We start from the raw sequence: 14,563 nt of genomic DNA, 5'->3' as shown, positions 1-14,563 counted from the left end.
TAATACTTTACAGAGAACCGCTAAATATTTAAAATGGCACTTAGGTTAACGGCAATCGAGACCTCTAAGCAGGCCCGGGCAGAACCTTTCTGCAGCAGCATTTTGTCATTTTCTTAGTTTATAGCCCACCTAATGGAAAAAAGCACACTATTTCCTTAAAAATATTACATATCATTCGGCGATGAAAAAGAATACAGTACTGACCTACGCTTATCTTGAAAACATTACGGTAAATGAAAGAAGTGAGCCACAAAGGACCACATGTTTTATGCTTCTATTCATGTGAAATGTCCAGAATAGGCAAGTCTACAGAAACACAAAGCCGATTCAGTTTCCAGGGCTGAAGGAATAATGGTCTGGGGTATGGTGGCTGGGTTTCTTTTGGAGACGGTAGAATGTTCCAAATTTATTGTGGTGATGGGTGCACAACTCAGTGAATACACTAAAAACCACTGATTTGTACTTTTTTTTTTAGGGCCACACCTGCAACATATGCAAGTTCCCAGGCTAGGGGTTGAACTAGAGATGCAGCTGCTGGCCTATACCACAGCCACAGCAACGCAAGACCAGAGCCACATCTGTGGCCTACACCACAGCTCACCACAGATCTCTTAACCCACTGAGTGAGGCCAGGGATTGAACCCTAAAACTAGTCAGATTCACTTTCACTAAGCCACAACCTGAACTGCCAGTATGTATCCCCCCGCCCCCTTCTTTCTGGTCTTTTTGTCTTTTTAGGGCCACACTCACGGCATACTGGAGGTTCCCAGGCTAGGAGTCCAATCAGAGCTGTAGCCGCCGGCCTACACCAGAGCCAAGGCAATGAGGGACCCGAACTGTGTCTGCAACCTACACCACAGCTCACAGCAATGCCAGATCCTTAACCCACTGAGCAAGGCCAGGGATCGAACCCAAACCTCATGGTTCCTCGTCAGATTCATTAACCACCGAGCCATGACGGGAACTCCCCCAATATGTACACTTTAAATGGATGAATTTCACAGGGAACAATGTTCAATATCCTGAGATAAGTCATAAAGGAAAATTAATAATTTAAAAGAATGTATACACAGGAGTTCCTACTGTGGTACAGTGGAAACAAATCCAGTATCCACGAAGACGCGGGTTCGATCCCTGGCCTCGCCCAGTGGGTTGGAGATCTGGCCAGTTGCCATGAGCTGTGGTGTAGGTCTCAGATGTGCCTCGGATCCCACACTGCTATGTCTGTGGCTGTGGTGTAGGCCGGCAGTTGTAGCTCCAATTCAACTCCTAGCCTGGGAACTTCCATATGCCGCAGGTATGGACCTAAAAAGAAAAAAGAAAGAATGTATATATATGTATAAATGAATCACTTTGCTGTACACTATGCATTAACACACCATTGTAACTCAATGGCACTCCAATAAAATATATATTTAACAGGAGTGCCCTGGTGGGCCACCAGGTTAAGGATGCAGCATTGCATTGTCACTGCTGTGGCCCAGGTTTGATCCCTGGCCTGAGGAACTTATGCATGCCACGGGACCAGCCAAAAACAAAGACAAGAAACAAACACGAGTTTTTTCAAAAAGGTGAAAAATACAGGCTGGATTAATTATACGAGATGAATTACCTCTCAATAACGCTGTTGCCTGGAAGATCTTACCGAACGTGAAATGCTGGTCAGGAGGCGGAGCAACTGCATCTCCCACACGTCGCTGATGGGAACGTAAAACGGCGCAGCTCCTCTGGAAAATCGCGCGTGTGTCTCTGTCACAACCGAACGCACGCTCGCCAGCAATCACACCCGGGGCAGAAGTTCCAGAGGAAGAAAACGTATGTCTCTACAAACACTGTCTACGAATGTCCATGAAAGCTCTATTCGTAATAACTAAAACTGAAAACAATCAATCACAGGGCTGCTGCTCCTTCTGTTGGCCACACTGGCGGCACGTTTAAGTTCCCCAGGCCAGGGATCGAACCCGAGCCACGGCAGTAACCTGAGCCATAGCAGTGACAACGCTCCGTCCTTAACCACTAGGCCACCGAGGAACTTCCAAACGTTGTTTTAATAGATGTTCCGTTTTTTAAAAAAGCGGCATATTCAATACCACGGAATACTCCGAAATAAAAAAGTGTGAACTACGGACACACTGTCACAACGGGATGGTTCCTCAGGGGGCCGCGCTGCCTGAAAGAAAACAACCTGAAAACAACCTATGTGATTCTACTTACAGAACATCCAAAATTACAGACAGAACTGATTTCCGGTCCCTTGAGGAGGGAGGAGGGAGGAGGGCAGGTGAGAGACTGCGAAGGAACAGCACCAGAGAATTTCCTGGTGACAGATCTGTACTGTCCCGGGGGGGGGGGCGGTTACAGAAGTCTACAGTGTGATAAGAGGACATGCGACCATCGCACGCGTGTCTCCTGCCAATGCCAGTCTCCTGGTTTGGATACTGTGCAATATTCAAATGAGAGGTAGCCACCGGAGGAACTTGACAAAGGTGCACTTAACCTCTCTGTACTATCTCTGCAACTTCATGCTGACCTATTATTTTTTCAGAATTAAAAGTTAAAACAAAGTATTAGACAGCTTAAGTTAGCCTCCATCTTTGCAACACTCTCTGGACAAACACAGCTTAAAAGCCTGAACAAGCAGCCTGGGTGCCTCTGTTCCATTTCCTGGTCCTGTCTGATAAGGAGTCTGGTCATGGAGAAAACATTCGGGAAAATATGCCTTTCAATATAGCAAAGTTCATGCTCAGTCCTGAGACCGCATTAATGCCCTGTGACAGGCCAATAAGAACTCAAATCAGCAGTTCCAACTGTGATGCAGTGGAAACAAATCCGACTAGTATCCATGAGGATGCAGGTTCGATCCCTGGCCTTGCTCAGTGGGTTAAGGATCCCGCGTTGCCTTGAGCTGTGGTGTAGGTCGCAGATGCTGTGGCTCTGGCGTAGGCTGGCGGCTACAGCTCTGATTAGACCCCTAGCCTGGGAACCTCCGTATGCCACGGGCGTGGCCCTAGGAAAGACAAATAATGATACTAAAATAAAATAGCTGGTTATTTGCTCTAAGTTTCATTCCACTAAAAGCAGAGGACTAAGTCAGTGTTATGGACATCCGGATCATTTCGTCCCTTTTAGGACAGAAGTGACAAGGGAAGTGACACTTGGAACCTAATTCCGACCAAGCAGAAGAAGCGAACGGAGAGATGGAAGTAAGCAGATCCCAGGGGAAAGTGAAATCACCCTAAGTTCTTCCAGCAGGTAAAATGTCGCCGCAACAGCACAGGAACACCCATTAACCTCCCATCCCAGGTTATATTTAAACATCTAAGAAAAGAATGGAAAAAAAAAAAAAAAGGGAGGTAAAACCTCTGGTGTGAGACTCAAGGGATTCGAGTTCATGAAAGACTGATAAAAAAGAAGTTAAACATCATGGCAGCAAAAGACCCTACTGAAGAATACAGGCGGGGAGATAAACAGAGAAACGAGAGTGGCCATACAGAGCTCCTGACTCATGAGCTTCGTTTCTATGCACAAGGGTCAGAGGGTCCTGTACACAGAGTTTTCAGAACTTTAAAATACAGAAGGATCTGAGACTAACAAAATGGTTTTTTTGTTTTTGTCTTTTCTGGAGCCGCACCCGTGGCACATGGAGGTTCCCAGGCTAGGGTCCAATCGGAGCTGTAGCCGCTGGCCCACACCAGAGCCACAGCAACGCAGGATCCGAGCCTCATCTGCAACCTACACCACAGCTCACGGCAACGCCGGATCCTTAACCCACCAAACCCGAAACCTCATGGTTCCTAGTCGGATTCGTTAACCACTGCGCCACGACGGGAACTCCGAAATTAACAACATTGTAAGCATAACCTCCAAAGCTCTGCCCCTACTAGGAATGCCAACTAAATTTTAAGATTCAGGTTCAGAAAAAATAAGAAGTAGGCCCATTATTTAAAGGCTTTGCTTTCCTGTTAGCCCTAAAGAGTGACTGCAGGGGGGCACTGTGAAGCTTAGGAGCCCGGACCTGGAACAAGAAAACTTGACTTCAAATCCAGATCAATCAGCTGGCTTTCCTGGGTAATTACATAATCTTCCTTATAGGATTGTTATAAGATTTGATAAGATAATCCACGTAAAATGCCCAGGGAATGTCCAATAATCAGTAAGCTTTCAACAGCAGTAGCTGTTGCCTTTGCTACTATTGTTGTCAAGCTGGAAAGAGCAGCACGACCGTGGAGCAGAGGGATGAAGTTATCTAAGGACACCTGACCGATCACATTTCAAGCAGATGGTGAGAAGGGCCAACCATGACGGTAATAAGTAATGAGAGCTACATAGCAGAGCCTGACAGCCCAGCTAATACCAAGGCAAAGGAGCTGAGATGGAAAGACTGTGAGACCAGGCCCTGCTGGTACGACTCGGTTCACACGGAGACTGACTCCCTTTGGATTTTTTTTTTTTTTTAAATAGGAGCTAACACATTTTCATTCCCACCCCACTGTGGCATAAACCACTCTGAGCTGACTGAACAGATGGTCCATCAGCCCTTGGGGAGGGAAAGAGAGGTCACTGGGAGGCAGGGCAGGTCAACAACAGCCAAAAAGACAGGTCAGGACAGCTGATCCTCATTCCTCAATGAAAGTCGGCGAGATGGGCAGATCAAAGGAATACCACAGGCTAGTGTAACCGGACTAGGACGGTATTAAGGGGCTCTCGTGACATCCTTACGAGTAAGGAGCACCGTGTGGCAGTGGAATAAGATGGGCTGATGGAGGCTGGGGGAGGAGGGAGGCAACAGGACAGGAATATGGACTACCGACTGATAAAATACTGAATCCAAAGGGCGTTGCTTGGGGTCAATCTCTGGGATCCGCCCCGATTTATTTATTTTTTTTTTTGCTATTTCTTGGGCTGCTCCCGCGGCATATGGAGTTTGCCAGGCTAGGGGTCTAATCGGAGCTGTAGCTGCCAGCCTACGCCAGAGCCACGGCAACGCGGGATCCGAGCCGCGTCTGCGACCTACACCACAGCTCACGGCAATGCCGGATCGTTAACCCACTGAGCAAGGGCAGGGACCGAACCCGCAACCTCATGGTTCCTAGTCGGATTCGTTAACCACTGCGCCACGACAGGAACTCTAAGAGCATGTTTCTTATCTTTATCAATGCAGCACCTAGCATCTACTGTAGACCTAGCACATTACAGGTGCTCAATTAACTGAATGAATGAATGCATGACATGGGGAACACTGGCAGAATACTGATCAAATTGCCAATGACACTATTACAAGTGGAGTTAGACACACAACTCTTGGAAGTCAGCACAAAGTCTGAAGTCAAGTAAGAGACAGAAACTCCCCTTGAATTTTATACGATTGGAACTATACAGTATGTACACTTTTTTGTCTGGCTTCTTTCTTTCAATAAAATTATTTTGAGACCCATCCATCCTAGCATGTTATCAATAGTTCATTACTTTTCATTGCTGAGTAGTATTACATTATATAAATATACCAGTTCATTTATCTAGGCACTGGATAAAAAAAAAAAATAGTTGCTTCCTATTTTTCTATTACAATAAAGCTGGACCTAGGAATACAATGTCTAGATCACAAGATAGGTATACATTTAACTTTTAAAGAAAATGCTAAACTTTTAAAAAAGGGCTGTACCATTTTACATTCTCGTCTACCCTGTATGAGAGACCCACAACCTCATCAACACCTGGTGTAGCCAGTCTTCGGATAAAGTGTTATCTGCTTGTGGTTTTGATGGGCACTTTCCCCAATCATCTTGACATCTTTTTCGAGTGCTTATCTGACACCAATATACTTTATTCGGACATCATGGGTTTTTTCCTTTGCTTGTTTAAATTAAAAAAAGAGGTTCTGGAGTTCCCATCGTGGCGCAGTGGTTAACGAATCTCACTAGGAACCATGAGGTTGCGGGTTCGGTCCCTGCCCTCGCTCAGTGGGTTAACGATCCGGCGTTGCCGTGAGCTGTGGTATAGGTTGCAGACGTGGCTCGGATCCCGCGTTGCTGTGGCTCTGGTGTGGGCCGGTGCCTGCAGCTCCGATTCAACCCCTAGCCTGGGAACCTCCATACGCCGCGGGAGCGGCCCTAAAAGAGGCAAAAAGACCAAAAAAAAAAAAAAAAACTAGACAAACAATGTGGAAATTTATAAGTAATCAACAGTCCCCCAGGCTCCAATACACACATAGGCAACCAGAGTAACTAGGAGCACTTACTAGGCACGCAAATTCTTGCCCCCGCTCCTGAAGACTCTGATTCGGAGGTCGCGGATGGGGCACTTGGACAAGACCCTAGATAATTCTGATACAAGGAGTCTACAGATCATTTCTCGAGAAAGTCTGCTCTTACTCTTTTTTTTTTTTTTTCTTTTTCAGCCACATATGCGGCATATGGAAGCTTCCAGATCAGGAATCGAACCCCAGCTAGAGCAGGGAGCTGCACCACAGCTGCACAACGCTGAATCCTTAACTCACTGGGCTAGGCCGGGAATCGAACTGGCACCTCCACAGAGACCAGCCAGATCATTCGTCCACCGCCCCACAGAGGGAACTCGGGTCTACGCTTACTTTGTCCTACTAAGTAGGAATGAAGACAGTGAGTCTAGAGGAGCAGACACGTGGAAGTGGTGCACGGATTGCCTTCAAACGAAGAAAAGCCTTTGCCTGACCAAATGGGTGTGGGTTCTATGCTGTCTCATGGAGCACCAAGAGTTTGGAACCTAAATTTCAAATTAAAACAAAACATTCCAATAGCGCTACTGTGAAACAACATGAAGCAACAGAGCCAGCAAGGTAAGGAATCTGCCAAAGTCATCAAGGTTGCAGAAGGACTTCCTTGGGTTGAGAAATGACCGGGGGGGGGGGGAGGTAAAAAGAGAGCAAGAGACATTCCAGACATACGCGTCCCCTCCCTCCCTCCCTCTCTCTGAGGAAAAACTGCCCGTTATAAACACACAGGAGGAATGTAACCACCAGACAGGTAGTGTGTGTCTTCACCCAAATTAAATAGCAGCTATTTGCCCTGAGCCATACTCCCCTGGCTCTATTTGCAAGGCCTAAAATGGCAGAACAAGGAGACCACACAGCATTTGGTAGGGGCAGCTTTCTTTTGTTTTTTATGGATAAGTAGGCCTGTCCTCACATTTTTGGACCCATAGGTTTTAAAGATCTTAAGCCTGTCAATAGCAAACAGGCTTTGAACAATCAAGCTCAACAAATGTCGTTTTGCTTGCTACAGCACCTAGACAACTCCCCACCATAACATCGGTTAAACAAAAAGCCATTTATCTGTTCCAGAGCAGAAATCAACCCAGGCACTGTTTACCACAGCAAGCTGCTGATGCAAGAGGGATGTGAGCAAACTGCCAAGTGACTCCTGTACCCTGGCAGAAACTCAGCTGAGCCTCCACTGCTGGGCAAGATTTGGGCGTGCCCATGTTCTCACATATGTCCTCTCTCCTCTTCCTTAAAAGCTATACAGGTGCTGGCTGCATTCGAAAGGAGCAAGTGAGGCCCAGTAAACAGTCCTTGCTAAAGCATCTGTAGTTTCTACTTTTAGCATTTGACCTTGGCTGCTATGCATTATTCTGAGTAAGAGTACTTGGGCACAAACGGTTAAGGATCCGACATTGTCACTACAGCAGCTTGGGGCACTGCCGTGGTGTGGGTTCTATCTCTGGTCCAGGAAACTTTCATATGTTGTGGGTGTGGCCAAAATAAAAATCAGTACAGTCTTACTTAGCTTACTATCACCAAGGTATGTGCTGCTGTTTGTACATCATAATAGCATTGACTTTATATGTGCACGGTTTTAATTTTTTAATTTCATTGTCCTTTATTTTGTACACAGCCCGACTTCCCCCAGGTCATCACTCTTTAATGGCACAGCTTTGACCAACTGGCTTGTGTGGACCAGCCTTTTTACTGAGCGTCCACTACATGCCAGGCACCGGGCTCAGCATTCACTTGTAGTCTGACAATACCGTGAAAGATGAAGCGGACAGTGTTAGCTCCAGTTTACAAAGAAAATGGGGCCTTGAAGAGGTTAAACTACGCGTCCAAGATCAGGCAGCTAGGGAGCCTAAGGCCGCTCTCTGAACTCAAAGCAGAACTCACTCCTTCACCAGGTGCCTCCTTCTAAAGAAGCAAAAAAACGGGGAGTTCCTGTTGTGGTGCAGCAGAAATGAATCTGACTAGTATCCATGAGGATGAAGGTTTGATTCCCAGCCTTGCTCAGTGGGTTAAGGATCTGGAGTCACTGTGAGCTGTGGCATAGGTAGCAGACATGGCTCGGATCCTATGCTGCTGTGGGTGTGATGTAGGCTGGCAGCTGTAGCCCCAATCTGGACCCCTAGCTTGGGAACTTCCATATGCTGCAGGTGTGGCCCTAAAAAATAACAACAACAACAAAAACAAACAACAACAACAACAACAAAGAAGCCAAAAAATTGCTCTAAAGAGATCCCTGGTGGCTCAGGGGGTTAAGGACCAGTGTCGTCACTACAGTGGTTTTGCTTACTGCAATGGCACTGATTCCGTCCTGGCCCAGGCACTTCCGCATGCTCGGATGCCAGAAAGACACAAAAAACAAAAACTGCTCTGAAACAGCGCAGCCTGAGTGCCCACAGCAGTCGTGCCTTACAGCAGGAATGCTTCACGCAGCTGTCCAATCTGAAACTGTGTGCAAGGGTATGTGTGAACCCTGGGGAACAGGACCCAGATTTTTAAGACGTCAGTGACCCCAAGGTTAAGAGCCAGAGCCTGGGCCAGCTACCAGCTCCCCCATTCTCCTTTAAGTTCCTGGCCATTGCTGTGTGGCGAGAACTGCAGCAGGAGCCGCAAGTTCTGGCTTCCAGCCCCAGCCTTGGCAGCACTTCTCCGAGGGCCCTTGGCCCAGGCAGCTCACCTACGGATCACAGACTTCCTTCTCTTCTCTCCTGCTCTTACCTATTTCTAATTACACCTATCTTGGCAAGAAAACTTTATTAACCATTGTTTGTGTTATTCCATTGTCTTAGCGCATGGGTTCTTCTTAAAAGCCATAACCAATCCTACACTGAAGGAGGGACGGATAGACAGACACGAGGAGTAGTAATTCGTTTTCAACAGGCCAGCTTAACTCCCTGGGCCTCAGTTTCCCACCTGTAAACTGACCCGCCGGGGTCAACTGGATCAGGTTGCTCGCATCCCCATTAGGCTCGGGACACAAAGCCAGCCTATGAGCAACCCGGATCCTGCGCGCTCCCACCGCCCTTTCCGGATCTGATCAAGCAGCTCTTTTCCCGCGCCCCTCCCTGGCCCCATCTGCGGGCCCCAAGCACCCGGGCAGACTCACCGCACGCGCAAAGTGCTGGCTCCTGCGGGGAGCTCGGCCGCCCCGGGGACTGCGCAGCCAGGGCAGGAGAGGCGCTGGGCTCCAGGACCCGCGCGGCGCTGCGGCCCGGGCGCTCTGTTCCCACGGAGGGCGCGGGCGGGCGCGGCTCTGCCCAGGCTGCGTACGTGCGTGCGCCGAGGAGGGGCGGCCCCGGCTCCCGCCTTTGTTAATTGTCCATCTGGAGGCAGGTTGTTTTGCTCTGCTCCCTGGAGTGGGCCCCAGCGGGGTGGCCTGGCGACTGCAGCGTTGCGCTTCTCACTCAGTCGCCTCTCCTCTGTCTGGCTAGTCGGCCCCATACAGGGAGCCGCACCTGTTTAGGCCACCCCCGTGGGACTGTGGGCCCCAGGATCACTGAGTATCTGTGCTCCTGCCCCAAACACTTTACTGCAGGCTTTTTTTTCCTAGTGCCGGCCGCCCAGGTTCCTGTCCTAGGTCTCCTAGGAGCCCTCTGCCAGGCTGAGATCACCGCGCCAGTCTCCTCCTTTGACTCCCAGCAGTGAGCAGGACACTGGCCCAGGCACCAGGTATGCAGCGGTCATCACCACCGACAAGGTCCCGGCCCCTTGGCGCCTGTCAGTGAACGCACACTTGAAAATAACCATTACTGTGAAAAGTACAGAAAGGTTCCCATCGGAGCAACCAAATCATGTTTGCAGAGTCATGAATGGACTCAATTAACTTTCTAAACCCTTCTAACTTTTATGCTTATTCGCATTCTGTGAACTTTACTATTAGTGATAGCAGTAGAAATACCGCTCACTCAGTGCCAGGTACCATTTACTTGTGATTTCTCATTTGTCTCATTTATAATTTCTCTAAGAGGTATATTTATTATCCTCATTTTAAAAAGAAAAACTGGGAGTTCCCATCGTGGCGCAGTGGTTAACGAATCCAACGAGGACCATGAGGTTGCGGGTTCGATCCCTGCCCTTGCTCAGTGGGTTAACCATCTGGCGTTGCCGTGAGCCGTGGTGTAGGTTGCAGACGCGGCTCGGATCCCGCATTGCTGTGGCTTTGGTGTAGGCCGGTGGCTACAGCTCCGATTTGACCCCTAGCCTGGGAACCTCCATATGCCACGGGAGTGGCCCAAGAAATGGCAAAAAGACAAAATAAAAATAAAAAAAGACAAAAAAAAAAAAGAAAAAGAAAAACTGAGGCAACCCCCCCCCAAAAAAATGAGGCTAGAGAATTGAAAGAACTTGCCCACTGTCACACAGCTAAGTGACAGGACCAGTACTCAAATTCTGTCTGAGGCCTCAGGGCGCTTAGTCACCACTCCATAAAAATATAAAGACCAGAACGGTGCCGTATCTCCAATGTGACGGATGAAACTAGAAGAGGACGGGTGATTTTAGTGGAGAAGAGCAAAGTCGAGAGCTTTCTGAAAGAACTGTCCCTGCATCAGACGTCCCCGATCTGACCTCAGGCGCCACTAGCAGGGGGAGCGCTATAGGGAGACGAGCTGCAAATATAAGGAAGAACGGATCTAACAGCATTTCAGAAATGACATCGGTTGCTTGGAGAGCGAGCATCTTGTCACGAACAGTCAGCATTCAAGCAGAGGCTGACTGGGGATGTTTCAAAGAGTCATGCAAAGGTTAAGAGCTGGCGTGGGTGACCCCTACGTTCCTTCCTTGCTGCAGGAATTCTGAAGAGAATGTGAGTCCCAGCGCTGTGAACTGACTTGTCCACAGTCACTCAGGGAATGCAGACCCAAGCCCCAAACAGGTCTGACTTCTAGGGCAGACTTCCTGTTGGGGGGTGAGGGTCTTGTCCCAGGGGCCCGGGATCCTCTGCTCTACTTGACCTGCCATTGCTAATATGTGCCTTTCCTCCTTGCTTGTGTTTTCAGATACAGACGTCAGACCTCCCGGGCAAATTACTGGAATGCAGGGTCCGAGAGGTACCGGGATCCCCACTGCCCTGGAGTCCTATTTATGTGGTAATTGAAGGGAAAGGAGACAAGCTGACAGTATTTTCACTTGAGACCAATCTTCCTTCCTTCCCTCTTCCTTTTATGGCTGGACCTGCGGCACACGGATGTTCCCAGGCTAGGGGTGGAATCCGAGCTGCCGCTGAGGCCTACGCCACAGCCATGGCCACACTGGATCCATGAAACTGATGTGTCTTTGATTCTATTTTAGCATTCTGGCTTATCTTGAGTTAAATTTCTTTTTTCTTTTCTTTCTTTTTTTCCTTGAGTTAAATTTCTCATATATTGGCACTAATTCCCCATCTCTCATCTGGGTCACAAATACTTTGATGAGCAGCAATCTAGCTGTCAGCTTAGGAGGCATTCTCAGAGCTCTAGAGAGCAATGAGTTTGTTTTGACTGGAAACCTCTTGTAAAAGAATCCAGTTGCCTTTGGGATTGATTTCTAGAATATTTACAAAGAAATGAACATCATCTTGTCCCCAGTGATAGCATTTTAAAGATAAAAAGAGTTTCCCGGAGTTGCCATTGTGGCCAGTGGGGTAAGGACCTGACATAGTGTCTGTGAGGATACAAGTTCATTCCCTGGCCTTGGTCAGTGAGCTAAAGATCTGGAGGTGCCACAAGCTGTGGTGTAGGTCACAGATGCAGCTTGGATCTGCTGATGCCCTGGCTATGGCATAGGCCTGCTGCTGTGGATGATTTGACCCATAGCCCAGGAATTTCCATATGCCACAGGTGTGGCCCTAAAAAAGAGTGAGTTTCCCTCACTTCTCCCCTCAACAGAGTGATCCATTTCTAAAATGTATCATTTTGTGTATTTTTAGGGGCGCATCAGACTCTTTTGGTTTGAACATTACCTAAAGACTATGCTCCAGCCAGCGTCTTCCAGTTGTACGCAATAAAAACTGATTTGGGTTAACAAGCAGAAAAGGAGTTCACTGAAAAAGTATTGAGGAGCTCAGAGAATCAACGGAAAGGCTAGAAAACCAGGCTAAGAGCATACAGGCAAGCACCAGTGGAAGCTGGGGGGCCCACAGAGGAAATCACAGCACAAGGATGCTGCTACAGGACACTGGCAAAGTCCTGGCGACTGGGTGCCATAGCTGACCCGGCTGCCATCACCACCATAATAAATTCTACACACTGCCTGCTTCCCTGCACCCTTGTCTCCAGAGTCACAATCCTGGAGGGATGGGCTAATCAGGCAACAATCAGGAGCAACTGATGCCAAGGTCTTCTGGCTTCCACGAGTGAGATGTATGGCCCTGCCTCACACAGTGACTTGTTCCCCAAACATAGAGACAATTCGGAGGCTGAGGAGCCAGGAGTATGACAAATGTCCACTAGACAGTCATCTTCTAACACTTTCTAAGCCAAAAAATGAAAGAATCAAAGAGTCTAATCTGTATAAAAGGCTTAACATAGCACCTGAGCTGAACTCTCAAAACTGGAAGAGGTGGCTATCGTACTTACTACTCAACGTTTTAAAACTTTTGCGGATCCGAGTACTGCATTATAGTGCCAGCGTTTTCCCTCCAAGCCTTTTACTCCTTATGGGAATCACAGTTGCAGAGCTGAGCAAAGAAAGTTGAGAAGAGGTACACGACGCAAAAGTGTACTTAGGGACAGTGCCACGAGCATAATAAATCCAGTTTAGTTTTCTAATAAATTTTTTAAAAGACTGCCTCTTTTCAAGTCTCAGTCTTAGAGCCTCCTTGCCTGCCTGCCTTTACTCCTCCCAAGTGCTTTATCTTAATAGCACTTCCATTCCTTGCCTAAAAAAAAAGGTCTCAGTCTTGGGATCGTATCTATTTTTTCATTTAATTCTGTGAAATTACTAATTTCTACAATAATAATAAAAATAGGTGCTACTCACTAAGTGCCTAATATATGCCAGAAATTTTTCATGGATTACTTTTAATCCTGACAATCATCCTATGTGATAGATATTATTTGCATTTTGCAGGTGAGGAAACTGAAGCCGAGAGATTAAGTAAGTAACCTGTCGAAGAGCACACAGCATGGGTGGCAAGTGCGCAGCCAAGTCTACTGCGACCCCACACTGTCTCTCACGTGGGTGCTTTCTCCAAAGATTCCCACCAACATCTTTTAAAAATTCCACTAAATCCAAGTGTATGTTTCTCAAATCATTTTTTCTATCTTGAGATATTATTAAATTATCAAAAAGACAGGTCAAGAAATTATTTGTTGCCAGGTCTTTGGCACAATTAAACTTTTATCAGATAACATGGTCGTGTGCTAACCTCATTACTAACACACAAACGTTCTTATAAACAAGAGCGACTGCTTTATTAAGTCCAAATTATAAAGCAGCTACTCTGCTAGCCAGCCCTAAAAGACAGGTACTACCATCTTCTTTTTACAAAAGAGAAATCAGAGATCTAGAGAGACTGAGAAACTTGCCAGGGGCCTCACTGCTAGAGGTGGCGGAACTAGGACTGCAGCGTCAGCAGTCTGACTCCAAAGCCTGCATTTCCTCCGGTGTATCATCCGCTCTGGGCCAGGCTGATCATTTGCACTGAGAACCACCACTCCTTCCCCTTTCTGGCTTCCAGTGGCTTCCCTGTGGGCACCTGGCCCTTGGTAGGAATAATAACCCTTCGAAGGACAGCGCTGTTTTCTCTTCCCTTGCAGGTTTTCCGGCTCCCTCTTCCTACAGGCAAGAACACAACCTCCCTACACAGACTCAGCCCCGAGTTCCAGAACATTCTCTTCTTTTTTGGCCCTGCGGCAAAGGGAAGTGCCCAGAGCAGGAATCAGACCTGAGCCACAGATGTGACCTACACCACAGCTGCAGCAGCGCCAGGTTCTTATCCCCCTGAGCCAGGCCAGGGGCCCGACCCCTGGACCATCCTGTTCTTAATTTGCACAAACATGTGGAGCCTTGGCTTTGAGGCTTAGGTGAGTCCCCCTAAGTCTCCTTGGCTGGAACGCCATCACTGATTGTGTGCCTTAGTTCCAGCCACTGGGTTTAACCCATTACCATCGTGGTTTGTTAGCCCCGCTTGGAGGGACTTGCTCTGCTCCTACCACACTCGTATTCGTCAGTACACCTTTGGGTCTAGAATCTAACTCGTCCAGAAGCTACAACGTCTATTGGAAGAAAAGACCAAGAGAACAAACCCTTCAAAAAGCTCTCCAGCAAGCAAACTTCTCCCTCATTGCCTAGAACAGTGTGTCCACACTAACCATACCTAATCTGAAATTGTTG

The 14,563-nt window shown here is 47.8% G+C and overlaps 1 protein-coding gene across 3 annotated transcripts in view; it reads right to left on the bottom strand.

Moving 5' to 3' along the window:
- The window catches only part of ARHGEF37 (Rho guanine nucleotide exchange factor 37), an 89,179-nt gene that overhangs the window by 63,058 nt on the left and 11,558 nt on the right, over positions 1-14,563 (bottom strand). The window contains exon 1 of one of the 3 annotated variants that reach the window (XR_002342014.1): positions 9,357-9,659. The exons of 1 other annotated variant lie outside the window; for it this stretch is intronic. The gene's annotated coding sequence lies outside the window, so the exon portion shown is untranslated. Of the gene's footprint in view, positions 1-1,645; positions 2,891-9,356; positions 9,660-14,563 lie in introns of those variants that run through there. One more of the 3 variants, XM_013995326.2, reaches the window with a different exon arrangement.

Source organism: Sus scrofa, chromosome 2 (genome assembly GCF_000003025.6).
Source record: "Sus scrofa isolate TJ Tabasco breed Duroc chromosome 2, Sscrofa11.1, whole genome shotgun sequence".
Classification (NCBI taxonomy): Eukaryota; Metazoa; Chordata; class Mammalia; order Artiodactyla; family Suidae; genus Sus; species Sus scrofa.
The sequence above is the reverse complement of the archived record's forward strand: the minus strand, read 5'-3'. Positions and strand labels throughout refer to the sequence as shown.